This window comes from Emys orbicularis, chromosome 15 (assembly GCF_028017835.1).
Source record: "Emys orbicularis isolate rEmyOrb1 chromosome 15, rEmyOrb1.hap1, whole genome shotgun sequence".
NCBI classification, from domain to species: Eukaryota; Metazoa; Chordata; order Testudines; family Emydidae; genus Emys; species Emys orbicularis.
In genome coordinates, this window is record NC_088697.1 from 16,342,704 (window position 1) to 16,366,868 (window position 24,165).

Genomic DNA, 24,165 nt, shown 5'->3' on the forward strand with positions numbered 1-24,165 from the left:
AACTCTACATCTGTGGGGAGAAAGAGGAAACACTTTTCTGGCAGCTTGACTAAAAAAATGGCAGCTATTTGAATTTGCTGGGGAGGTGTTGAGGGTTTTTTTTTTTGGAATGTTAAAGAGGCCTCATAGAGACAGATTTAGTGGGAAGGAGTTGTGGCTATAGGTAAGTGTATTGATCACACAGCATTCTAATTTTATCACGTGATGTTCTATATGTAGATTTAAAAAAATATATTACAAAAAAACAAAACAGTGAACTGACAACCAAAACTCCTCCAGGCCTAGGCGCTAGGCCTGCCTCCCTGGATGCTGAGCAGGGATGGGGCCCACTCCTAGGGAGGATAAGGGAAAGGATGAGTAACATTCCCCACGGGGCAGAGAGGTATACTGACATCTTGGGAGGGGACTGCTTTCATCCTGTCATCCAGATAAAGGCCATAAACCTTCCGGTGAGTTCCCTCTGCTCCTTTGGACCCCGATGGCCTCCCTTGCAGCCAGGCTGTGAAAGGATGGATAATCTGAAAGGTCTGTGAGGAAGGAGAGCAGCTGACCCCATTCCACAGAGACAGGATCCTGTCAATGGGGCCATATTGGATGTTCTCCCAACTGTCATTGTTCCTTGGTGGCTGCTGTTCTCTGGGCCAGATACCCTGTCCCCTGCTAGCAAGGAGTCCAGCTTTCCCATCAAGGCCTGCATCTCATGCCTGCGGTGAGCCGCAAGTGAGCACAGAGCTTCCGTGCTGGGGGCCTAGACTACAGAGTGAGTCCTACTCCCAGGCCTATCTTCCTTCCAATTACAGCTTGCCCACTTCCCCTCCAGGTCCCTGTCTTTCCTTCTCCATTCTCTCCCACTCTGCCTCACATCTACTCTCCCCCTTCACAAATCCCCAAATAAACAACTGAGTTGGTCGCTGCACTATTTCTGTTGCCACGTGGAAGGAATGTAGCTTAATCACTAAACTAATATTGTCTTTGAGCCTGAAAATTGTTTTCCATGCACAGTCATATAAACAAAATGTCACTCCTGTGTCCCTTTGTGAGAAGAGATTGCAATGTGATGGGCATGTCAAACTGAGGTGCACTTCCTAAGACCGTGGCTACACTGGATAAATTGCACTGACTTTTTACACTCAGTGGATTGAACAGCACTTTGGCCTGATTCTTCTCTCACTTACACTTCTACACCAGTTTAATTATAGCTTGCTCTCAGTGTACATTGGTGTAGTGAAAGGTCCCTTTTGTCCACACACACAAAAGTGCTTCACTGATTGTTGGCAAAGCAGAAATCGATGTAACTTACCCCCAAATGTAATAAGCGGAAGAACTGCAGTAGCCTGGATCAGTGACAGCTCCATCAGTCACCTGCCAGTGGTGTACAACACACTGGCACAGTTAATGCCCTATCAGCTGACATCTGTCACCTTTGACACGTTACTTTCCCCTGGAAATGCCCACACACCCCACAGTGCCGCAAGTCTTCAGCTGGCAATCTGCTCAGCCTGCCTCTCCTACAGACGTCCCACACCCCTAGCCAAGCACCCCCTGGCCATGACACCCCTTCCTAGCCCTGCTCCTCCACATATGCTTCCCTCCATATCGAGTGATGCTTCCAGCGCCAGCACTATAGCACAAGAGCCTGTGACCCACTTCCTGCAGCAGGTGGAGCCAGCGAGAGGGGGAGGCACTCTGAAGGGGGCAGCTCCCAGCTAGCTTCTCCGCTGCACCCACAGCCACCTGATGAGCCACGTGCTCTGGAGAACTGCAGGAGGTTCATCAGAGCGGAATCTGCAGCTGATCTCTCACAGATGGATCATCAGCTTCAGAGCCAGAGCCAAGGGGCATCGCTTGAAGTGTACATATTGTGAAGGGCAGCTTATGTGGGGGCGCATAGCCAGGGGAAAGGAGGATACTGGGGGAGCAGCATGATGGGGCAGAAAATGAATCCTAGCCCAAGACCCACAGATGGCTCAGCAGCTGAGCGCCAGTGGAGCTGAGTTTATTGGGGCCCGTAGCAGATGGGGGAAAAGCTGTAGGAGCATTTCCTGTGGGGAGGGATTTACTGGATGGGAGTGACAGAGGGAGGACTTTCAGCCGGGGAATTAAGGAAGTGTGTTAGCTAAGGGAGCTCTTATCTGCATCCAGACTTGTATTGGTTTAACGAAAGGTACTGTAACCAGATTGAGTTAAACCCGTGCAAATTTGTGTGTAGACATTCTTATTTTCGTTTAAGAGTGGCTCATACTAACTTGGATTAAATCAATCCCTTACTGTCCTAAAAGAGCCGGAAATAAACCAGTCTTACTGAAATAACAATCTCTTGCACCAATTTAACGAAACTGCATAAAAAACTTAGTTAAGTTAAACCGGTGGAACCTTGATGTGTAGAAAATCCCTCTGACAGCTGTCAGAGATGACAGTCACCCTGCCTGAATTGATGGAAAGCAGCCCTGTTGTGGATGCAAGGGCACACCTGACACCTATGCTGGGGGAGTAGTGTGCACACGCTCAGTTGGTTATACTTCAACTGGAGCAAAACAGACAGTGCTTCCGTGCAGAAGAGAAAGCCAAGTTGCAGAAATATTTGTGGATTTTTGTTGCCAACTCTTTATGATTTTATTGTGAGTTTCCTAATATTTGGTATTTTACTCAAAGCCCCAGCTCCTGGAGTCAAGTGATTAGGTGAAAATCTCAGCTTTCATTTCTTTTCTTTTTTTTAAAACAACTTCTAGTCCTCATGGTTGTGGAGAAAAGCCCGAAAACATAGGTTTCATAGGGTTTAAGAGTTCATACAGTTAAAGGCCAGAAGGGAGCACTAGATCATCTAGTCTGATCTCCTGTATATCACAGACCATTAAATTTCACCCACTTTTCCCCAGTATTGAGCCCAACAACTTGTGCTTGGCTAAAGCATCTCTTCCAAAAGTGTGGTCTGAGCGCACCCCCAAAAGCAGAAGACAAATGAAAAGACCTTAACATTTGTTGGGATTTTTTATATCTCATGATTTTAAACCCAATCTCATGATTTTGGGGGCCATAACTCATGAGTTTTGAATGCTTGGGGTGAACAATACTGGAATGAATTATAACCCCCTCCCTTCACACCAACTCCAGCCAATCAGTCAAATTCACCACTCTGCAAAGTTCCATTCCACAAAGTAGATGTGTGATGGAAACCAACCTTAAAACTCTTTTTATGAATGAGCCTATTTCATTCTGTAAATTCAAGGACTGTCAGGCTACTGCGCAAATACTTACTAAATTAGGCCCATCGGGCCTGTGGTATATTCTATACCTGCCAGCCAAGCAGCCACCAAAGAAACTGAAGGAGCATGTCAAATTACCAGCCCCCTCCTCATTAGAGCAAATGCCTTTTTCTTTATATAAACCATTCCAAATAGAAGATAAAGCTCTCATAATAACCACCAAGAAGTAGCTGGTCTTTCATAACCTTTCCTTAAATTATAACCAGGGTGTACACGCACACACACACACACACACACAAGAATCTTCTACCACTGAAAGTTGGTCTCTATAAAATAAAAGAAGCTGTTTAAATGTCTCTTTTCCAAGCCAGCCCCACAGAGCTGGAGCTGAGAATACATTAGCCTTTAATGAAGTGAAACTCTCATCTTGCCGGAGACACCTCATTTAGCGCAATTGTTTCAGAGCCATTACAGAAAGACAATTACAAGGAAGCGGCGAGAGTAATTGGAAATGCTGGCAGGAGCTGGGCGAAATGATAATAAATAAAAATATTCACCCTAATAAGCTTCCAGGAGGGGGTGGGCTGAAGAAAATCAACATAATTAGAACTGAACCTTGGCAAGGAAAAACAGACAGCAGGGTGGCAAGTGCTCAACATGTACAGGAAGAGGAAAAAGTGAACGAACCCGACTATTTACTTGATCTTCAGCTCTGAGCACCGAACTGACCTCTAGAGAAACTGTTTCCAATGGAAAGGAGAGAGGCACTTTATGAACAGAAACAGATCCAATGTGCCAGAAAGAGTTACAAAAACCTCTCTTTAAAAGTACTGCTATGACAAGCCTTACACGCTGTTGTATTCATTGTTTAAAATATGAACTACATTGTGATTTTAAGATGAATCAAATCTTTCTCTCTCTCTCAGTCTACCCCATTCTCTCTCTCTCACACACACACTTAGGGCTGGTCTACAATGGGGGGGGGGGGGAATCAATCTAAGATACGCAACTTCAGCTACGCGAATAGCGTAGCTGAAGTCGAAGTATCTAAGATCGAATTACCTGGGGTCCACACGGCGCGGGATCGACGGCCGCGGCTCCCCCGTCGACTGCACTACCGCCGCTCACTCTGCTGGAGTTCCGGAGTCGACGGTGAGCGCGTTCGGGGTTCGATATATCGCGTCTTAACGAGATCCCGGATAAATTGATTGCTACCCGCAATCTGCTGTATCTTTTCAGTGAGGAACATGAGGAAAGCACATTGCTGTTGGGTACCAACGAATAATGTACAAAATACAACCCATCTTGGATGCCCAAAGTAGGAGCAATAATTCCTCTTCCTCAACCATGTATCCTCATACTGAATTCAAGATAAAGAGTTAATGATGGTCCTTTTTGGTTTTTGTTTGACAAAAAACTACCTTTTACAGTGTCCTTTTAATTATGTCCTAATAAAAGAGGAAGAAAATGCTTTGCCAGGAAGGCTACCCTAAGGAAATATTCTTTCTGTCACTGGAGTATGTTTCAATTTTGGAGGGCAGGGAGGATGCTACAGAGTTGATTCAAAGTTTCTTTTGTTGGTGAAAGTGACTCCCAGCCATAACAAAGTGCCATGAAGATTTAGCTAATTCTGTTTGACCACAATCTTGTTTTGAATTATTAGATCCATGAATGTTTAGCTTCATATACAGAAATGGAAGGAGGTGACCCTAACTCCCTGAGATCTGGCAGCTCTTCCAATGGCTTTTAATGATAAAGAAGCTCCCCTGAAATCCAGTTTACACCTGCACTTGGGGATACACCTGAAAACGCCTTTTAGTTTTACGTAGCATAAGTGCCTCCATCTCTGTAAGGACAGTCACCATGAATTAGATATTCAGCCATCCTATTTAACTGCACCAGCCAAGGACTAAAGTAGTGTAACAGTCATTGGCTTGACAGCTTCCCAGTGGTAGCATTTTTTGAAGTCTATATATTTTAAATTACACATACTATAAATGCATAATAATTGTTACCTGTAGCAAGATCTCTGGGGTTTAGGCTGGGAGGGTATATGTTTCTATGGCTTTAGATTTATGTCTATTTTTATCTCTCTATAAAAAAGCATGCCGAATGGATAATGGTGCATAGGTTCTCTGGGGATATTTAGTATCATGCTGTTTCTATGAGCTGTTCCCCTATAGAATAAGAGCTCTATTAGTACCTAAGGGAAAAGGAGAGGAAGGGCATGATGGAGGGGCACGGCAGGGCTGTTTTATACAATGCTGCTTTGGTAGCCAGCTTCAGCAGGGAACAGCTGGAGCAGAATGTGCAGTTGTTCCACTCCCACCTCTCACAGCAGATGCTGCTACAGGGCAATGATGTTCAACTATCTACAGTAAGACATGGATAAAACAATGGAAACTAGGATAAAAATGGAAATGAAATTTAGGGGCCACGATGCTTCCGAAACAAGCGCTACTAAAAATAACCCCCCCCCAAAATGGACCCCGCCTTGCACCCAGCAGGCAAAGAGAATAGCCCTGCCTCTCTCTGCATCTCCTGCCAGCAGTGGGAATCTGCCTCTGTCTGCAGGGATGGCTGCCAAACCTCAGCCAAAAAGTTAAAGAAAAAAAAAAAAACAGACACAAAGCAAAACCAAACATTGCTTATTTGTAATATGGGCCAGGTCCAGAGCCATGAAACAAAAGGGTTCTGGCTCAGACCTGACCCATGGCCAATCGAAACATTGCTCTGAAAGCTTCTGACTAACAACAAACTTTTCCACTCTTGCTGGAGATTACAGCAGGCGATTTCCTGCGGATTTGGGCTACGCGCCATCCCTACCAACCGCTGACCAGCAGGAGAAACAGGGAAAATTTGCATTTAACTTCACAGCAAGCTGAAAAGCATTTAAATGAAACAATAAACGGGTTAAACTCTCAAACTATTAGCAGTGTTTATATGAAGATTTCAGATCCAGCAAAATATTCTCAAAGGGGCACTGTCTCCCAGCCTGGCCATTTCTTCGGCTTTACAGAACTCCCAAACAAAAAGGGAAGTTCCATCATAGCATTTTCTTTGTAAGTTTCAGAGCTCCAGACTGATGGTCTCAAGACACTGATGGCCCCAGCAAACCCATACACAGGCTACTCCTTCTCTGCTTTCCCAAACATACACAACCCCAAATCATATCGTCCTTCCCCACACCCGCCCCCAAACACACACACATCCGGTCTCCTCTCCCCTTCCCATCACTGATACTACACTCACAGCACCCACCCTGCCCCCTCCCAATGCCCCCCAGAAAAACATGCCTCCCCTGCCTCCCCCACACACACACATCCTCCCCCCAAACACACCCACCTTCCCCTCCCCCTACTTACATCCTTCCCCAAACATGCCCTCCTCCCATCCCCTCCTCTACTAACATACCCCCACAGAGACACCCTTCCCCCTCCCGCCACTCACATACCCTCATATATCCCCCACCTACTCTCCCCTCCCCCACTCACATCCTCCCCCAAACACTCCCTGCCCCGTCCCCTCCCACCACTTACATCCTCCCCCAAACATGCCCTGTCCCATCCTCTCCTCCACTCACATACCTCCCACAGATACACCCTTCCCCCCTCCCCCCACTCACACACCCTCATATATCCCCCGCCTTCTCTCCCCTCCCCCAAACACTCCCTGCCCCCGTCCTCTCCCCCCACTTACATCCTCCCCCAAACATGTCCTGTCTCTGTCCCCTCCACCACTCACATGCCAATAGAGCCAGGATTTGGCACAGAGGCAGCAAAGGGTAACAGGACAAAAGCCACACTGACTGATGTCAAAGCAATACAATGGCACAAAACATGAAGCAATGGCAGACAATGCAGGCTTGGCATGGCTGCCTGAACCAACAGCTGCCAGCAGGGATTTGACTCCCATGGGCCCAGGGCTGCAGGAGCAGGATTAGAGCGAAGCATGCTGCAGAGTTATTCGTTTATACCCCACATGACTTCCAGAGCCTGTAGCAAACGCAAAGCTAATAAAGGAAACCATTTGGTACAAGAGCTTAGCAGGAAGCAGAAAAGGCTTGGACATTTCTACGACTAATGCAAACATCCACAATCACATCAGAGTTAAGATTATTTCCAAACCAACAGTATATAATCCTCCCAGTCCACAGCGTAAACTGGCCTCTAACTCGTGGGGTTAAAAAGAAACTTTCCCTGGGAGCAGGTTAGCCCACAATTGCCCACCTTCTGGGGCCATCCTGAAACTGCTTTAAGTTAGCAGTATGTTAGCAACAAGAAGAAAGTCAAGGAACGTGTGGGCCCCTTACTGAATGAGGGAGGCAACCTAGGCCTGGTCTACACTACGACTTTAATTCGGATTTAGCTGCTTTAATTCGAATTAACGCTTGACCCGTCCACACAACGAAGCCATTTAATTCGAATTAAAGAGCCCTTTAATTCGATTTCTGTACTCCTCCTCGACGAGAGGAGTAGCGTCAAAATCGGTATTGTTAATCCGAATTAAGGTTAGTGTGGCCGCAATTCGATGTTATTGGCAATTCAATGTTATTGGCTACCCACAATGCAACGCTCTGGAAATCGATGCTACTACGGTAGCTTGGACGCACACCACCGAATTAATGGTGCCTAGTGTGGCCGAATACATTCGAATTTATAAAATTGGTTTCCTAAATTCGAATTATATAAATTCGGATTAATCCCGTAGTGTAGACATACCCTTAGTGACAAAGGATGTGGAAAAAGCTAATGTACTCAATGCTTTTTTTGCTGCTGTCTTCAAGAACAAGGTCAGCTCCCAGACTACTGCACTGGGCAGCACAGCATAGGGAGGAGGTGACCAGCCCTCTATGGAGAAAGAAGTGGTTCAGGACTATTTAGAAAAGCTGGACGAGCACAAGTCCATGGGGCCAGATGCGCTGCATCCGAGGGTGCTAAAGGAGGTGGCGGATGTGATTGCAGAGCCATTGGCCATTATCTTTGAAAACTCATGGCGATCGGGGGAGGTCCCGGATGACTGGAAAAAGGCTGATGTAGTGCTCATCTTTAAAAAGGGGAAGAAGGAGGATCCGGGGAACTATAGGCCAGTCAGCCTCACCTCAGTCCCTGGAAAAATCATGGAGCAGGTCCTCAAGGAATCAATTCTGAAGCACTTAGAAGAGAGGAAAGTGATCAGGAACAGTCAGCATGGATTCACCAAAGTCAAGTCATGCCTGACTAACATAATTGCCTTCTATGATGAGATAACTGGCTCTGTGGATGAGGGAAAAGCAGTGGACGTGTTATTTCTTGACTTTAGCAAAGCTTTTGATACAGTCTCCCACAGTATTCTTGCTGGCAAGTTAAAGAAGTATGGGTTGGATGAATGGACTATAAGGTGGATAGAAAGCTGGCTAGATCGTCGGGCTCAACGGGTAGTGATCAATGGCTCCATGTCTAGTTGGCAGCTGGTATCAAGCGGAGGGCCCCAAGGGTCAGTCCTGGGGCCGGTTTTGTTCAATATCTTCATTAATGATCTGGAGGATGGCGTGGACTGCACCCTGAGCAAGTTTGCAGATGACACTAAACTGGGAGGAGTGGTAGATACGCTGGAGGTAGGGATAGGATATAGAGGGACCTAGACAAATTGGAGGATTGGGCCAAAAGAAACCTGATGAGGTTCCCACAAATTTGTAAGAAAAACAAAACAAACCATCCCATTCTGGATACCAGTCCTTTAACTTTTACAGAACCTTAAATTAATGGAGATATCCTATCTCGTAGAACTGGAAAGGACCTTGAAAGGTCATGGAGTCCAGCCCCCTGCCTTCACTAGCAGGACCAAGTACTGATTTTGCCCTAGATCCCTAAGTGGCCCCCTCAAGAATTGAACTCACAACCCTGGGTTTAACAGGCCAATGCTCAAACCACTGAGCTATCCCTCCCCCCCATTGAGGGGCTTCAGATTTATGATGCACTGTGTTCAATACTGTATTGAACTGTACTAAAAATCAAAGACATCCAATTTTTTTCTCTGTTGTATTTTTCTGTACTGGGATGCACAGGCCACCAAGTTCTTTCCTTATGCTCAGCCTAGTTCCACAGGCCAACGCATCTTTGTACTTTTAAGGGGTTGCAAAAGCACTGGAGACAGCTTAACACACAATGTTGTAGGTTTCTCCCTCCCCTCTCCCTCAAGGATTTTAAATCCACTTCTTAGCAGGCTATGATGGAAAGACTGGCTGAATAGGCTAAAGGCAGGGTCTGTCCATTTGCTGGTTCTCTAGCCGTTCAATCCATCATAAATGTACCTCACATTTGATTTCTTTTGAGTTTCATTCCAAAAACTTAAAGCTAAATAAACCTGAAGTTAGTCCTCATTTTTCTGCCCCAACTCAAACTAACTTCTTTCCCAAGTGGAAAATGTTGGGTAAGCATGGAATGTGATTTGAGAAAGGAATGAGAACACAGGCCAATTCCTGCTGACAGTTACACCTGTGTAGCCTTACTGACTTCAGGAAGAACAGATTTTTTTACACAAGAATAGATTTTGGTGCCTTCTGCTTTTTCACACCTGGTATAAGCAGAATCTCATTCACTTTCCTCCCCTAAACTCTGAGCACTTTAAGGGGAAAAAATAAGCAAGGTCTGCTTGATTTACACATGCAAACGAAACAGGATTCCTTTCTTTGGACACCAGCCTTAAACAAACACCAGACCTGATGTAACAAGGGTGTCACTACAGCAGCCTTGTTTGGACTGTTCTTTTGAAAGATCCTTAATGGTTCTTTTAAGATGCTGATTTTCAGTGAAGTCTTTTTGTTCAGGGGGGCAGAGAACACAACAGGGAATAGCTCTGTTTTGTCAACTCCTAGTCATTCAGAAGCTGAAAGGCTTTAGATTAAGTTTGTTTAATGTTTGTACAGTGATTTTGAAGAGCTCACCTAGTACAGAAGTGCTAAATATTATGACTGGGCAACCATCTAAAGATCTGTGTCATTTCTAGCTGTTACCTTTTTCTTACAGAAAGCTTAAAACATACAAATGCAAACTGTGGCGGGCTGGTGCACACAGAACTCATGCTTAAAAAACCTCATGTCAGAGCTGCTGATCACACACTCTAGAATAGATAATACTTAGTCCTGCCATGAGTGCAGGAGACCGGACTAGAAATGACCTCTCGAGGTCCCTTCCACTCCTATGATTCTATTCTATTATTCTAATTGTGGAAGCGCTTGGTGACAGAATGGCCTGATGTGGTGAATCACTGGAGATTAACTACACAAACTGGATATTATCCCACAAATAATATTGGGGTTCAATGTGAAAACAGTAATTCATTGTCCTCAGCCAGTGCAACACTGGGAGGCAGCTTTCAGAGCAAGACAATACAAAAGTACAATGCCAATACAATGCCACCCAATGTAATTTCCCCACTACTACTTCCCCTACTTCAGTGGATTTTAAACCTGAGTGGTTTTCTTTTACATAATAAAAGCTGGCTGCCTCTCAGACTGCAGTCAGAGCGAGATAGGCTATGTGGCGTAGAAGCCATAGCTTGGGGGAAATACCTGCAGGGCTTGGCTTTGCATTGTGCCATGTGGAGAGCTGAGGGTAGAAGCACCAGGTTGAAAGAGGTGAGCAGGATGGGGAATGTTGCAGTGTTCACCCTCATACAGATGAGCTCTCCACTACCTAGGAGGAAGGAGGCCTAAGAGAAGGACAGCATAGCATCCCTCGTGATACCTCATACTCAGAAGTATCTGTTTGGAGAATTGAGTGTCGTGAGAGTGGAATAAACTTGTTAATTTTACATAAATAAATAATATGTAAATAGGTATGTAGAGAAATATTTGATGACTTCATAATTTTTTTTGCAATATGTCATTCATACTTAGGCCCTTCCCTCCCATTAGCCCTAACCCTGCACATCACGCTGACTCAGTCCCAACAGTGGTACAGAAGCAGCAGCTCCCGACAACTTCACTTGCAACTGTGAGTTCCTGAGCCTAGCCTCTCTCAAACTGGGCACCCAGAAGATGAGGAACATGGCCACCTAGGAAAGTTTTGGGTTATGTGACTTGCCCAGCATCACAGAGTGGCTCTGTGGCAGAGACAATGATAGAATACATTTATCCTGCGTAGCGTCCAACTGTGCTAAGGACACGCCTTTCTCTTCCTGCAGTCCCCTGCCTATTTTGAGCTGCTTAAAAGCCTCTGGACTCTAGCAACTATTATGAGGGAGAGAGAAACTCCTTCGCTCACCATAGACAGACATTTTTGCTCAGTATTGGTTTCAGGACCTGCAGGTATGTTATCCCCACAGCTTCAAGGTACTGACCAGCCACAGCATGTGCTGTCCTCACCAACCTCTGCCATTTGTGGGATTTGGGGCATGACATCTTAGGGTCTCAATTACACCTGGCACACAAATCAGTTTCCAGGGATTAGGAGCTTCCCTAGGGCAGTGAGATTTAGGCTAACTGATGGGGTGGTGGGAGGCATGAAAACTGCCCTATCACCAACTCCTTGAACATGGAGAGTCTTGGCTGCTGATGAGAGGGCAGCAGGAGTTATGTTTAGCTTCTGGGACATCTGCTGTGTGTGCGGTTGCTTAGGGAGAGACCACTGCAATGCTAAATATATATTTTTAAAACCGGCTCGGTGAGTGAGTCCATGCATAACCCTTATGTTTGCCAGCCAGAGGGCACAGAACAGACTCACCCCGGGAGATTTAGGAGGACTCTCCTGAAAGAAGTTTTTAACATTTTGCAGCTCAGTATGAACTCCCTACTGTCCTTTGGGTATCTGAAGATCAGGCTTGGGATGAGGCACCTAAATCCCTTTGTCTGACTGCTGCCTCCTCACCTGTACCCCATCCCGCCATCTAGAACCCCTTTCCTCTCCTCAGCTCATTACTCGGTGTTTTTCTTGCCTTGCCTTTGGCCATCTGCTGAAGAGAGTTCATGGGTAGAACTGGGCAAACATTTTTAGATTCATAGTTGATTTGCCAGACAATGCAGTTACGGTCGACCTGAACCTATTTGCAAATTTAACACAAATTCGCCAAATAGTTTTGGCCAGGGGAAAAAAACCACAAGCCAGTTAGATTCACAAAACAGCAACAGAAGGTGGAGGAGCCCACCTTATTAGCCCAATGGCTGGGGTGCTCATCTGTGAGTCAGAGGCTGTGAACCAAACTCAGGCCATGCACTAAAGCAGATTCTTACAAGTCTGTCCAGTACATGAACTTGGCAAAGTTGTGACTAGTGTACTAGGCACTAGATCAGGGGTGGCCAACCTGAGCCAGAATTTACCAATGTGCATTGCCAAAGAGCCACAGTAATATGTCTGCAGCCCCCCATCAGCCTCCCCCTCCCCCGCTCCCAGTGCCTCCCGCCCACCGGCAGCACCAACGATCAGCACCTCCCTCTCCCTCCCCGCACCTCCCGATCAGCTGTTTCATGGTGTGCAGGAAGGGAAGGGGGAGGGGAAGTGGGAGGAGTGAGGGCATGGCGGGATCAGGGGAGGGGGCGGGAGGGGGTGGAGGGGCAGAGCCAGGGGTTGAGCAGTGAGCACCCCCCGGCACATTGGAAAGTTGGCACCTGTAGCTCCAGCCTATACAATTGGTGCCTATACAAGGAGCCGCATATTACTTCTGAAGAGCTGCATGTGGCTCCGGAGCCACAGGTTGGCCACCCCTGCACTACATATTTACGTAAGTATATTCCAGCTAGTACAGATACACCCCAATCTAATACACAATAAGATGGTTTGACAAAACAATGAATAGGAATGTTTTGTCCAAGATATCAGAAACAAGGGGAGGTAACAAACAGATGTCATGAAATATGTAAGGTGGTGTGTAAGTTGCATATGTTAGTTTGTTTTAGTCTATAAATGTCAGGATACTTCGCCCTAATTCTTTGCATGGCCTAGGGGACGTCAGAAACCCCCACTGCTGACTGAGCCATTCCTTGCTACTAGGCACTCATGTGTCAGTGTACCTGTAACCAGGGAGCTGAGACTGTGTCTAGGGAGCAATAAACCTGACCGAGTGCCTTTGTCACTGAACCGTGCCTGTGGTCTTTCTTTATGAGTAACAGCGCAGTCTGCTGCATTAACATGCTGCCCTATCTACTAGTAACATTGAAGCTTCAAGGACAGAACCACTGAGCAGCCTAAACAGCACTACCAAGGCAACGACTTTCCAGCTGCCAACACTTAACCACACTGGGTAGTACTATCGAGGTCTGCTGAACCAGCCATTTGCGCAGAGCTGGGAAAGCACACGGAAAGAACACAACTGACGACACTAGTCATGGTTAAAACCTACGATACCGAACACAAGCTCGCTTGGTCTATATTGACTACAAAGACACTGTCCGCATTGTGCAAGCTAACTTCTTTGCTATGTCTGCTCCTCTGATAATCAGATCCAAGATGCCTCATGTAGGGCAACCAGAAAGCAATGCACTCGGAATTTGTGGCTACTTTTAAAAATTCTGTCTCCAGGCCTCCCAGCTATGCAGAATAGCACAGGGTGTTCACTTGGGCCTTTTCATTCCTTTCCTCCCCCAAACACAATTTTTTCTAAAACAAGGAATATTAATTTAAAAATCACACTGAATTTTACCTACTATTGTTACAAGAATCACCTAAGATCACTGTCACAGAAAGAGACAAGATATTTCTCTTTGCTTTTAGTTGTTTTATTTAGGACCTGACTTTCAAGAGTGCTGCATACCCTGTGCTCTCCTGGAAGTCAACTGGAGTTGGGAGTTAATGTTTCATTAAAAAAATCATTTTCTGTATTTCTATTTAGTAGAAAATTATTTTGTTCTCCAAGGAGATATCCCAATTGACTGCATGTTTCCTGTAACTTTTTCAGTTTTACTGTCCTATATCAATGACGAGTGTTTGGAGACATGACACAGTGTGTGCATCTCAAGAGTTAAGGCAGATCTTGATCTTAGGGCTAGTCTACACTACCCGCCCGGATCGGCGGGTAGAAATCGATCTCTTGGGGATTGATTTATCGCGTCTCATCTAGATGGCTAAATCGATTCCCGAAACGACGTGCGTACTCCCACCTCGTCAGGAGGAGTAAGCGCCGTCGACGGGGGTGCCGCGGCGGTCGATTTGCCACCGTCCTCACAGCGGGGTAAGTCGAATAGGATACGTAGAATTCAGCTACGCTAGTCGCGTAGCTGAATTTGCATATCTTAAATCGACCCCCCAGTGTAGACCTAGCCTTAGTTACTGTGAGGAAGCAGAGAAACTGCCAGCCAGCACAGCAGGGGTTACAAAGAGGCTTTGGGCCCAGCTAGCCCCACCATGCTATGCCTGCAGCCAATGCCAGGCCTGGAGGGGGGAGAAAAGGAGAGAGCGTGGCTCAGTTTAGGGCTCACTGGCAAAGGGACAGGAGCTAGCTGCCTTTTTTTTTTTTTTTTTTTTTAAATGGAGATATCCTATCGCCTAGAACTGGAAGGGACCTTGAAAGGTCATCAAGTCCAGCCCCCTGCCTTCACTAGCAGGACCCAGTACTGATTTTGCCCCAGATCCCTAAGTGGCCCCCTCAAGGATTGAACTCACAGCCCTGGGTTTAGCAGGGCAATGCTCAAACCACTGAGCTATCCCTCCCCTCTCTAAGTGAGGGGAAGGGTCACTAACCTACCCATCCACGCAGCCACCTGAGAGGAAGCCCTGTGCCCCCAGTTGCAGGAGACTCTGGAGGAGACCTAGGAGCCTCCGGCTCCAGCGGCACTGCGTGAGCAAAGCCCAGGGACATTGTGGAGCTCAACCTCCCCAACTTGCAGCCACCCACCCAAAGGAGCCTGGGACCGTGATGAGGTGCTGCTCAAAATCCTATGGGAAGCAGGCCGCCAACTAAGTGGACTAGAGGGGCCATGACCCAAACCGAACAGACCTTGACAGGAAGTAGCCAAGGGCAGCAAATTTAGACTCCATGCCAGGAGGACTGCCTCTGTTCGGGCATTGACAAACACAGGGCCCTGGGCTGGGACCCGGTGGAGAGGGAAGGCCTGGGTTGCCCTACCCCCCAACCCTAACTGTAACCTTAGAGACTGAGGCCCCACAACCAAGCAGGGGGTGAGGAGCCATGTGCTCTAACCACTAGGCCATCCAGCCCTCCAGACCACCCATTACAGTTACACTGGTGTAAAACCCAGGTTTGAAGTCAGATGCCTTACCCCAGATTTACGTGAGAGGGACAGCTTCGCAACCAGGGTCAAGCAGCATGACTACACGAAAGGCAATGGAGCTACCTTGGTTTACAACAGCTGAGGATGTGTGTCATCTACCAATGGCATTTACATGGCCCACGGTACCATAGTGCCTGAGCATCTCTCGGTCTTAACATGTCTTTCCACACGATGCCCTGTGCAGCAGGGAGCACTGTCATCATCATTGTACAGCTAGGGAACTGAGGCACAGAGAGACTAAGACCCAGATCCTCAAAGGTATGTAGGCTCCTAATTTCCATTGAAATCAAGGGAATGGAACAGAAATTCATGCCACTGAATGATTTCAATGGAAGTTAGGAGCCTAAATACCTTACAGGATCCAAACCTATGTGACTCACCCCAGCTCTGACAAGAAGACTATGGAGGAGGAGCAGGGAAATGAGCCCAGATCTCCCATGCCCCTGGCTAACCACTGTGCCTTCTTTCCTGGAGGGTTATAACTCAAATCAGAATCTGTCCCTGAAATATAAATATGCACCCCATATACAGTTATACATGTGCACCTCTCTGAAGCCAATAGTAATGCACATTTGTCACTGCACAAATGCAGACGTCGCAGTATTTGGCCCAGTATATAGTGATGACAGTCTGTTGTGATGCCTTCTTATTCAGCTCTCTCCTGCAAGGTTTCATCCAGTACTCCATCTCCTAATCCTCAAGACGGCTGTGATGCACTTTCTTCCAGAACGTGAGCAGACACTGTATTGTGCATTGTGGGGGCTCCGAAGAAGGGTGGTCTGGTGGCTGAGGTTGCGGCTTGGGACTCAGGAGATCCAGGTTTTGTTATTGCTTCTGCCAGAGACATGCTGTGTGACATGGACCAAGTCATGTCATCTCCATGGGCCTCTCTTCCTCAGCTGTAGAATGAGGCTAATCGTTCTTTCTTATTTCACAGGACTGTTGTAAAGCTACTCACATACTGTGGGGAGAGGTGCTATGGCCAATCTAATAAACAAGCAGGGCCCTTCAGCCAGGGGAGGTTAGAGGATGGGGATATGTATGTGGCAGTTCTTGTCCATGTGTGAATTTGACTCACTTGTCACAAAGTGAAGAACTAAAATAATAGGCCCCCTCTTTACTTTCTGGGTATGGCTACATGCAATTACAAACTCACGGCTGGCCCGTGCCAGCTGACTCATCCCTTCAGCTAGAACCCCCGGTGTATCTGAACATGGGGTTGGCACTGATAACTATTCCCTGAACAGCTCGTTCTGGTGATGAATGAAAACCCAAACCTCTGGATTAGTCTGATGTGGGGAAAGTGCTGAAAACCACCAATGGGAGGGTAAATGTAAAAGTGCTTCTAGCCAGCCTAGCTCACCTGGGATGAGGCTGGGCGAATAGCTGGCATAAATGCCTGGCTTTATCACCGGGATTGCAGAGCCTTAGCCCCACATGTCAGTGTGGGCTTCTTTTTTACCCTAAACACCACATCGCTAACTCTGCCGCTTGCCTGAGAAAATCAGCTCTGCTGTGTCCAGGCTGCACAAAATGCCTTTGAAAAACACAACGTAAGCTCTCCCAACAGGTGGCCAGAAACCCTACACTTAGTGAGCCCTGCCTTACTGAATCTGTTAGTGAGAAACATCTGGCTGGGAGCCCAGAATGCCGCCTGGGACAGTGGGGGTGGGGTAGGGCACAGCTTCAGCTCTCATGACACAGAAAAACAAACAAGGCAACCAATCAGGGAGATGAGGCGCTCACTTCCTGGGCTGGCCTACAGCAATGCATTTGTGACCCTCATGCTACAGGAAACGAGGCTGGAAGGCTTGTATAATTGGGGTGTCTTTGGGGAATTGTCTTGGCAGCTCATTGTCACCAGGCTCACAACAAAGCACTGATGTGAGATGGTGGGAAATACAGGTTTGAGTGAAAGGGAAAATCACCCCTAAATAACCACCCACAGTTTAGAACCAGGCAACACCCTTCAAATAGGAACACAATGGGCCAGATCTCTAACTCATGTAAATCTGGCAGAGCTCCAACTGCCTCTGGGAGGAACTGAAGTCAGTCCCCGTCAGCTGTAGTAATTGAAGAATATCTGCAGCTTTCATGAAGGATGCATGCTGGACAACAGGACACCAGGCAACTGCCTCGAAGCAAGAGGCTGAGTCTACGGCTGATGCATCTCATTGTCTCCTGGGAAAGCACTTGAACTATAGGACTGTTCACAGCACCACCGAGGCACAGCAACTCACATGGAATAAGCTGGGCCAGACCCCTGACTTGGGAAATACCAGTTCCTGGATACATATTAAAAGATTTTCATGGGTTGGAGCAGGGAAATGTCTGATTCTGTCGCTGACAAACACCGCTCCTTGGAGGGGTTACAATGACAGAAACAGTCTGGCTTTTCAAACAGGGACGCTGTAAAACACAGAGTCCTGGAGTTAGCAAAGTGCAATCACTGGCTGCCATGGGTGCTGCAGGCCCTGCACAGGGAAGGGATAGGATCAACAAGGGTTAGAACAAACCAAGAGCATGCTCATCTTGCACGTGAAGCTTACAAATGTTCTGTTTTGAATTGATCCTGAGGGCAGGAGAGGAGAAGCAGATGGTTTGGGAAGGAAGGACAATGAAGGAGAGCTCCATGGAGAGGTCTGAAGGAGGAGAACTTGTTGCGTAGGAAGAGGGAGGTTGTTCAAGGCATAGGAGGCAGCATGAGAAAAGGCACGAAGGGACCAAAAAGGTGAAAAGAGTTGGGAAGAGTGAAGGTGGGAGAGAGGAGAAAGGGAGCAGCAAGGCCAGCGATGCGGCTGCACAGCTCCTTTCACACGGGTTGGGGGAGATATAGTCGCAGGAAACGGTTATTTTAGCTGCAGCATGTTGGAGAGACTAAAAAGGGGGGAGGAGAAGTCAAGGACGTCATGGAAAAGATAGGAGCTGGAGTCTGCTATCACCAGTCGCCCAGTGGTTAGAATGCTCACTGGGATACGCAGGTTCAAATCCCTTGTCTGCCTGTTTGGGAGCAGGGCCATGAACCCCGGTCTCCCCATTGTTGTGCTCCAACCCCTAGGCCATAAGGTATTCTAGGTGTGAGTGGGTGGGTCTCTCTCTCAATCGCTCCTGTTGAGGCTATTCCAGTTTGGATAAATAATTATGTATTCATTGAGAGAGAGTGAGGCTATGTCTAGCGGTACAGCTGTGGCGCTGTAAGGTCTCCTGTGTAGCTGTTCTATGCTGGCAGGATAGAGCTCTCCCGCCAGCATAATTAAACCACCCCCAACGAGCGGCGTTAGCTATGTCCACCAGTGTGAACATAGCACTGTCCACACTGGTCCTTTTGTCGGTGAAACTTTTCTCAGTCAAGGGGAGGGAGGGCTCACACCCCTGATCGACAAAAGTGATAGTGTAGACATAGCCTGGGACCCTGATCTATCTTCCAGGCCCTGTGCCAATGAATATTTCAGTATTTCACAGAAAGTGCAAGAGCTTCACAGCAGAGAGCCCCACCCCAGAGCATTTGTCTATGAGGTGGGATAGCAGCATTAAAGTCCTTGCACTAAATAGACAGAGATGGGATTTGAACCAGGTCTTCTACATCCCAGATGAGTGCACCAAGCACGGACCCTTTGGGTACAAGGAGGACCTACCCCTTGCCTGACTTTCTCTTGGGAAAATGTCTAGTTCAAGAATCCTGCCAAGGCTTAGGGGTGAGCTAGATGCCAAGCTGCTCAGCAGCATCAGGACTTTGGGCGCTGGCAGAAATGTAGATGCCATGGTGGAAACGTAGGCTCCTAAAAAATTAGGCACCTCCCGGGTTAGCGGGCAGCTGAGCAGACGTTCTGAAGATCTTAATGGCACCTAAACCTGCAACTTCCTTTACATTCTGTGGGCTTTGGAGGTGCTCAGCAGTGGCCAGAAACTGATCCTGAGAGTTTTTGCAAGGTGAATTCTGTTCTTAACAAAGGGCTTTATTGTCATAATTCTCAGTACCCATGTATGTGTTCATGTAACAGTAGAGTCTCTTTGTGCAGTTAGATATCCTCTGAAAGGAACCACAGGAGAGCAGGACACAGGCCCACATTAGCGGTGCACTATCAGAGCACACTCACCGTGATGGCTAAGTTGTCCTGTGCCAGCATTTAGCTCTATGTTGATTCTTTAATAACATTAAGTATTTGGCCATGGTTCCTTGGGGCATTTCTCTGTTTGCCTGTCTGTCTGCTTGAATGTAATGCAATAACTTTGGAACGCTACATATAATCAATTCCAAAATATCAAGGAATGTTCTAGGCATCAGTGGGGGAACCCGTAGTGATTTGGATAAAAATCAGAAAACTGGAAGGGTGGAAATGGGGGACCCATGAAGCCCTTGACATCTGGTTAGCAGGCTCAGCCACTTCAGCAAGCTCTGTAATTCTCTATAGGTCAGACATGGTGTTGATGCCCGGAATGACTTATCTCCCAGACAAAAAGAAAAGAAATAATACTAGGGTGTGGGTAGGGTGACCAGATGTCCCGATTTTATAGGGACAGTCCAGATTTTTGGATCTTTTTCTTATATAGGCTCCTATAGGCTCCCACCCCCGTCCCGATTTTTCACACTTGCTGTCTGGTCACCCTAGGTGTGGGAGATACAGGAAATGGGGGGCACGATGGGGAAGAGGGCGCATATAGAGGCCCTGACACGGGGGTTATGGGGGACCCAGTATAGAGAGAGGGGGGAATGGGAGGCCACACAGAGATCCTGGTATGGAGGAGAAGGGGGTATGGGAAGGAGACACAGAGCCCCTGGAATGAGCAGGCGGGGGGCACACAGACCTCCTAGTATGAAGGAGGGAGTCAATAGTTGCAGGGAGTCCCTGCTATAGATGGGGACGGGAGGGTGGCACACAGGGAGTTTCAGGCGTGGGGATGGAGGAATGAGCTCAGGTTATAGAAGCTACAAAGTGTGCAACCCCCTAGTTAAATCTGATTCAATTTAATAGGCCAAATTCAAACCTGGTGTAAGTGGGCACAACCCCACTGAAGTCAATGAAATTGCACCCGCTTACATGCGGCTGGAATTAGACCTGTTACACAATGCGAGAAAAGGCCTTGCTTGTGTAATGCCCATGGACACAAACCTGCCCTGTATTCGGCTGATCAATTAGAAGGCTGTTGCCTTCTTCAGAAACTACAGCCAGGTCTTATAACTCCCCTGAGGATTGCCAAAGCCATCCACATACGAAACAACAAATTTACAGTCAAAGTCATTGAATAAACTCCCCCACAATTCGCACTATTGGAACTGAACCTAGAAAAAACAAATATGCAAATTTCACACTAAGCCAGGCATGCTGAGAATTATCTTGTGCACAGTTATAGACTGTTCTATAAACAATGCATTGATTATAAAATGTTACCAGAGTTACATTCTTAAACATTTGGGTTAATAAATGATTTACAGGAAGAACCAAAAAGTTAATTCTGTGACCATAACCCGTAAAAGAAACAAGTTGAGGGACAACGGCGCACACAGCACCCAGGTTAAATTTAAGTTTCTTTTGACTCTTGTGTATTCAGGATTGGGAGGTGTACATGTTCTAGTTATTGATTCAGAAAGCATCAGTGCTGTACAGATAGCTTCTTTAGATGTTTTTTTTATAGTAGATCCATTCTTGCAGTGGTGTGACGACTACAGACACTGCATGCCCAGCTAGCATGCCCAGTGTAGACAGGGAGGCATGGCTTAGGTGAGTAGAATAGAGCAAAGTGCCCTACACTCCTGAACCCCTACACAGCTCTCTATACACCCATGCAGGGCCTCTCACAGCTACACGGCTATTCTTAGAACTATAGTGTCCTGCTGCCTCCCATGTGCCAGAGCCTTTCACTGTCACACATCGAAGTGGACATGGACACAGTCAGCCTTTCACTGCAATGTGTAGTAGCTGCCAACACATATCCCACACGCTGCCACAAGTGTAGACAAGGTCTTAGTTTCATAGGGTGGAAACCTGTTCCTTACCCAGAGAACTGAATTATTTATAATTGCTCAGTATTAGCAATTTGATTTCCTTGGAGCGGTCAAACAAATTATCTGTCTTAAACAGGGCCGGCTCCAGGCACCAGCTTAACAAGCAGGTGCTTGGGGCGGCCAAGGGAGAGGGGCGGCACCTGCGGCAATTCGGGGGCAGCAGGTCCCTCACTCCCTCTAGGAGCGAAGGACCTGCCACTGAACTGCCGCCGCCGATCGCGGCTTTTTTTTTTTTTTTTGCTTGGGGCGGCAGAAATGCTGGAGCCGGCCCTGGTCTTAAAAGTAATTTTTAGCAATAATCTAATAGTAACTGAATTATTTAGAAATAACTATGGAAATCAATAACTAGTAAACCCAAGACTAAGTTCAGTTACTCAGTATTTATTGTGGGTTACTGAGCAGTGCTACAGTAGACTGTTGTTGTTGCTTAATAAAATTGTTCACTAGCTCAGCTGCCAACAGCCCAATTAGGTCAGGGCAGTCTGGATTTTTCAGAACCTGTTCCAGAGAAATGCTCTCCTGGCCAAAGTCCTGGGGCTGTGGTGTAGCAGACACTCTGAGAAAGATTTGGGGGTCGTGGTGGATAATCAGCTGGAACATGAGCTCCCAGTGTGAGGCTGTGGCCAAAAGAGCTAATGCGTAAACAGGGGAATCTCAAGTAGCAATCCTGTGTCCAGTTCTGCTGTCCCCAGCTCAAGACGGATGTTGATGAATTGGAGAGAGCTCAGAGAAGAGCCACGAGAATGACTAAAGGATTAGAAAACCCGCCTATTAGCGATTGAGCTCCTTGAGTGTATCTATTTAGTTTAACGAAGGGAAGGTTAAGGGGTGATTTAACTACAGTCTGTAACAGGGGTCGGCAACCTATGGCACGCGTGCCAAACACGGCACGCAAGCTGCTTTTGAGTGGCACGCTGCCTGCCCGGTGAGAGGAGGAGGGGCGGAGGGGCTGGAAAGCGCCACGCTGGGGGAAGAAGCGGGGGAGGAGGGAAGCTTGGCTGCCGCAGGACCAACCTTCTGCCTCCTGCCTCCGCAGGAGAGAGCGGTGGGGAGCTCAGCCCCCACGCCCACCGCTCTCCCCTGCGGGCGCAGGAGGCAGAAGGTTGGTCCTGCGGCAGCCAAGCTTCCCTCCTCCCCCGCTTCTTCCCCCAGCGTGGTGCATTCCGGCCCCTCCTCCTCCCCCTCCCTCTCTCTGCCAGCGATGGCCCTTGCGAGGAGGAGGGGGAGGGGGAGGGGGACCGAGCCGAGCGGCAGCGTGCTCGCTGCTCCGTAGAGCAGGCAGAGAGAGGTAGGGACGGGCCTGGGGGAAGGTGGTGGAATAGGGCATATCCCTCCCAGCCCCCTGCCATGAGCCGCTCAGGGCAGGGGGCTGGGAGCACCCCCACAAGCCGAGCACCCCAGCCTTCTGTCCTGCACCTCCCACACACACCCCAGCCCTCTGCCCTGAACCCCCCCACACACCCAGCCCTCTGCCCTGACCTCCCCCCAACACCCAGCCTTCTGCCCTGCACCTCCCACACACACCCCAGCCCTCTGCCCTGACCTCCCCCCAACACCCAGCCCTCTGCCCTGACCTCCCCCCAACACCCAGCCTTCTGCCCTGAACCCCCCCACACACCCAGCCCTCTGCCCTGACCTCCCCCAACACCCAGCCTTCTGCCCTGCACCTCCACACACACCCCAGCCCTCTGCCCTGAACCCCCACACACACCCAGCCCTCTGCCCTGACCTCCTCCAACACCCAGCCTTCTGCCCTGCACCCCCACACCTCCCCCAGCCTTCTGCCCTGCACCTCCCCCCAACACCCACCCTTCTGCCCTGCACCTCCACACCCCCCAGCCCTCTGCCCTGCACCTCCACACCCCCCCAGCCCTCTGCCCTGACCTCTCCCCAACACCCAGCCTTCTGCCCTGCACCTCCACACCTCCCCCAGCCCTCTGCCCTGACCTCCCCCCAACACCCAGCCTTCTGCCCTGCACCTCCACACACCCCCAGCCCTCTGCCCTGCACCCCCCCCACCCCGAGCCCTCTGCCCTGCACCTCCACACACACCCTAGCCCTCTGCCCTGAACCCCCCCCACACCCAGCCTTCTGCCCTGCACCCCCACACCCTCCCAGCCCTCTGCTCTGACCTCCCCCCAACACCCAGCCTTCTGCCCTGCACCTCCACACACCCCCAGCCCTCTGCCCTGACCTCCCCGCAACACCCAGCCCTCTGCCCTGCACCTCCACACACACCCCAGCCCTCTGCCCTGAACCCCCCCCCACACCCAGCCTTCTGCCCTGCACCCCCACAACCCACCAGCCCTCTGCCCTGCACCTCCACACCCCCCCAGCCCTCTGCCCTGGTATCTCCCCAACACCCAGCCTTCTGCCCTGCACCTCCACACACCCCCAGCCCTCTGCCCTGACCTCCCCCCAACACCCAGCCCTCTGCCCTGACCTCCCCCCAACACCCAGCCTTCTGCCCTGCACCTCCCACACACACCCCAGCCCTCTGCCCTGACCTCCCCCCAACACCCAGCCCTCTGCCCTGACCTCCCCCCAACACCCAGCCTTCTGCCCTGAACCCCCCCACACACCCAGCCCTCTGCCCTGACCTCCCCCAACACCCAGCCTTCTGCCCTGCACCTCCACACACACCCCAGCCCTCTGCCCTGAACCCCCACACACACCCAGCCCTCTGCCCTGACCTCCTCCAACACCCAGCCTTCTGCCCTGCACCCCCACACCTCCCCCAGCCTTCTGCCCTG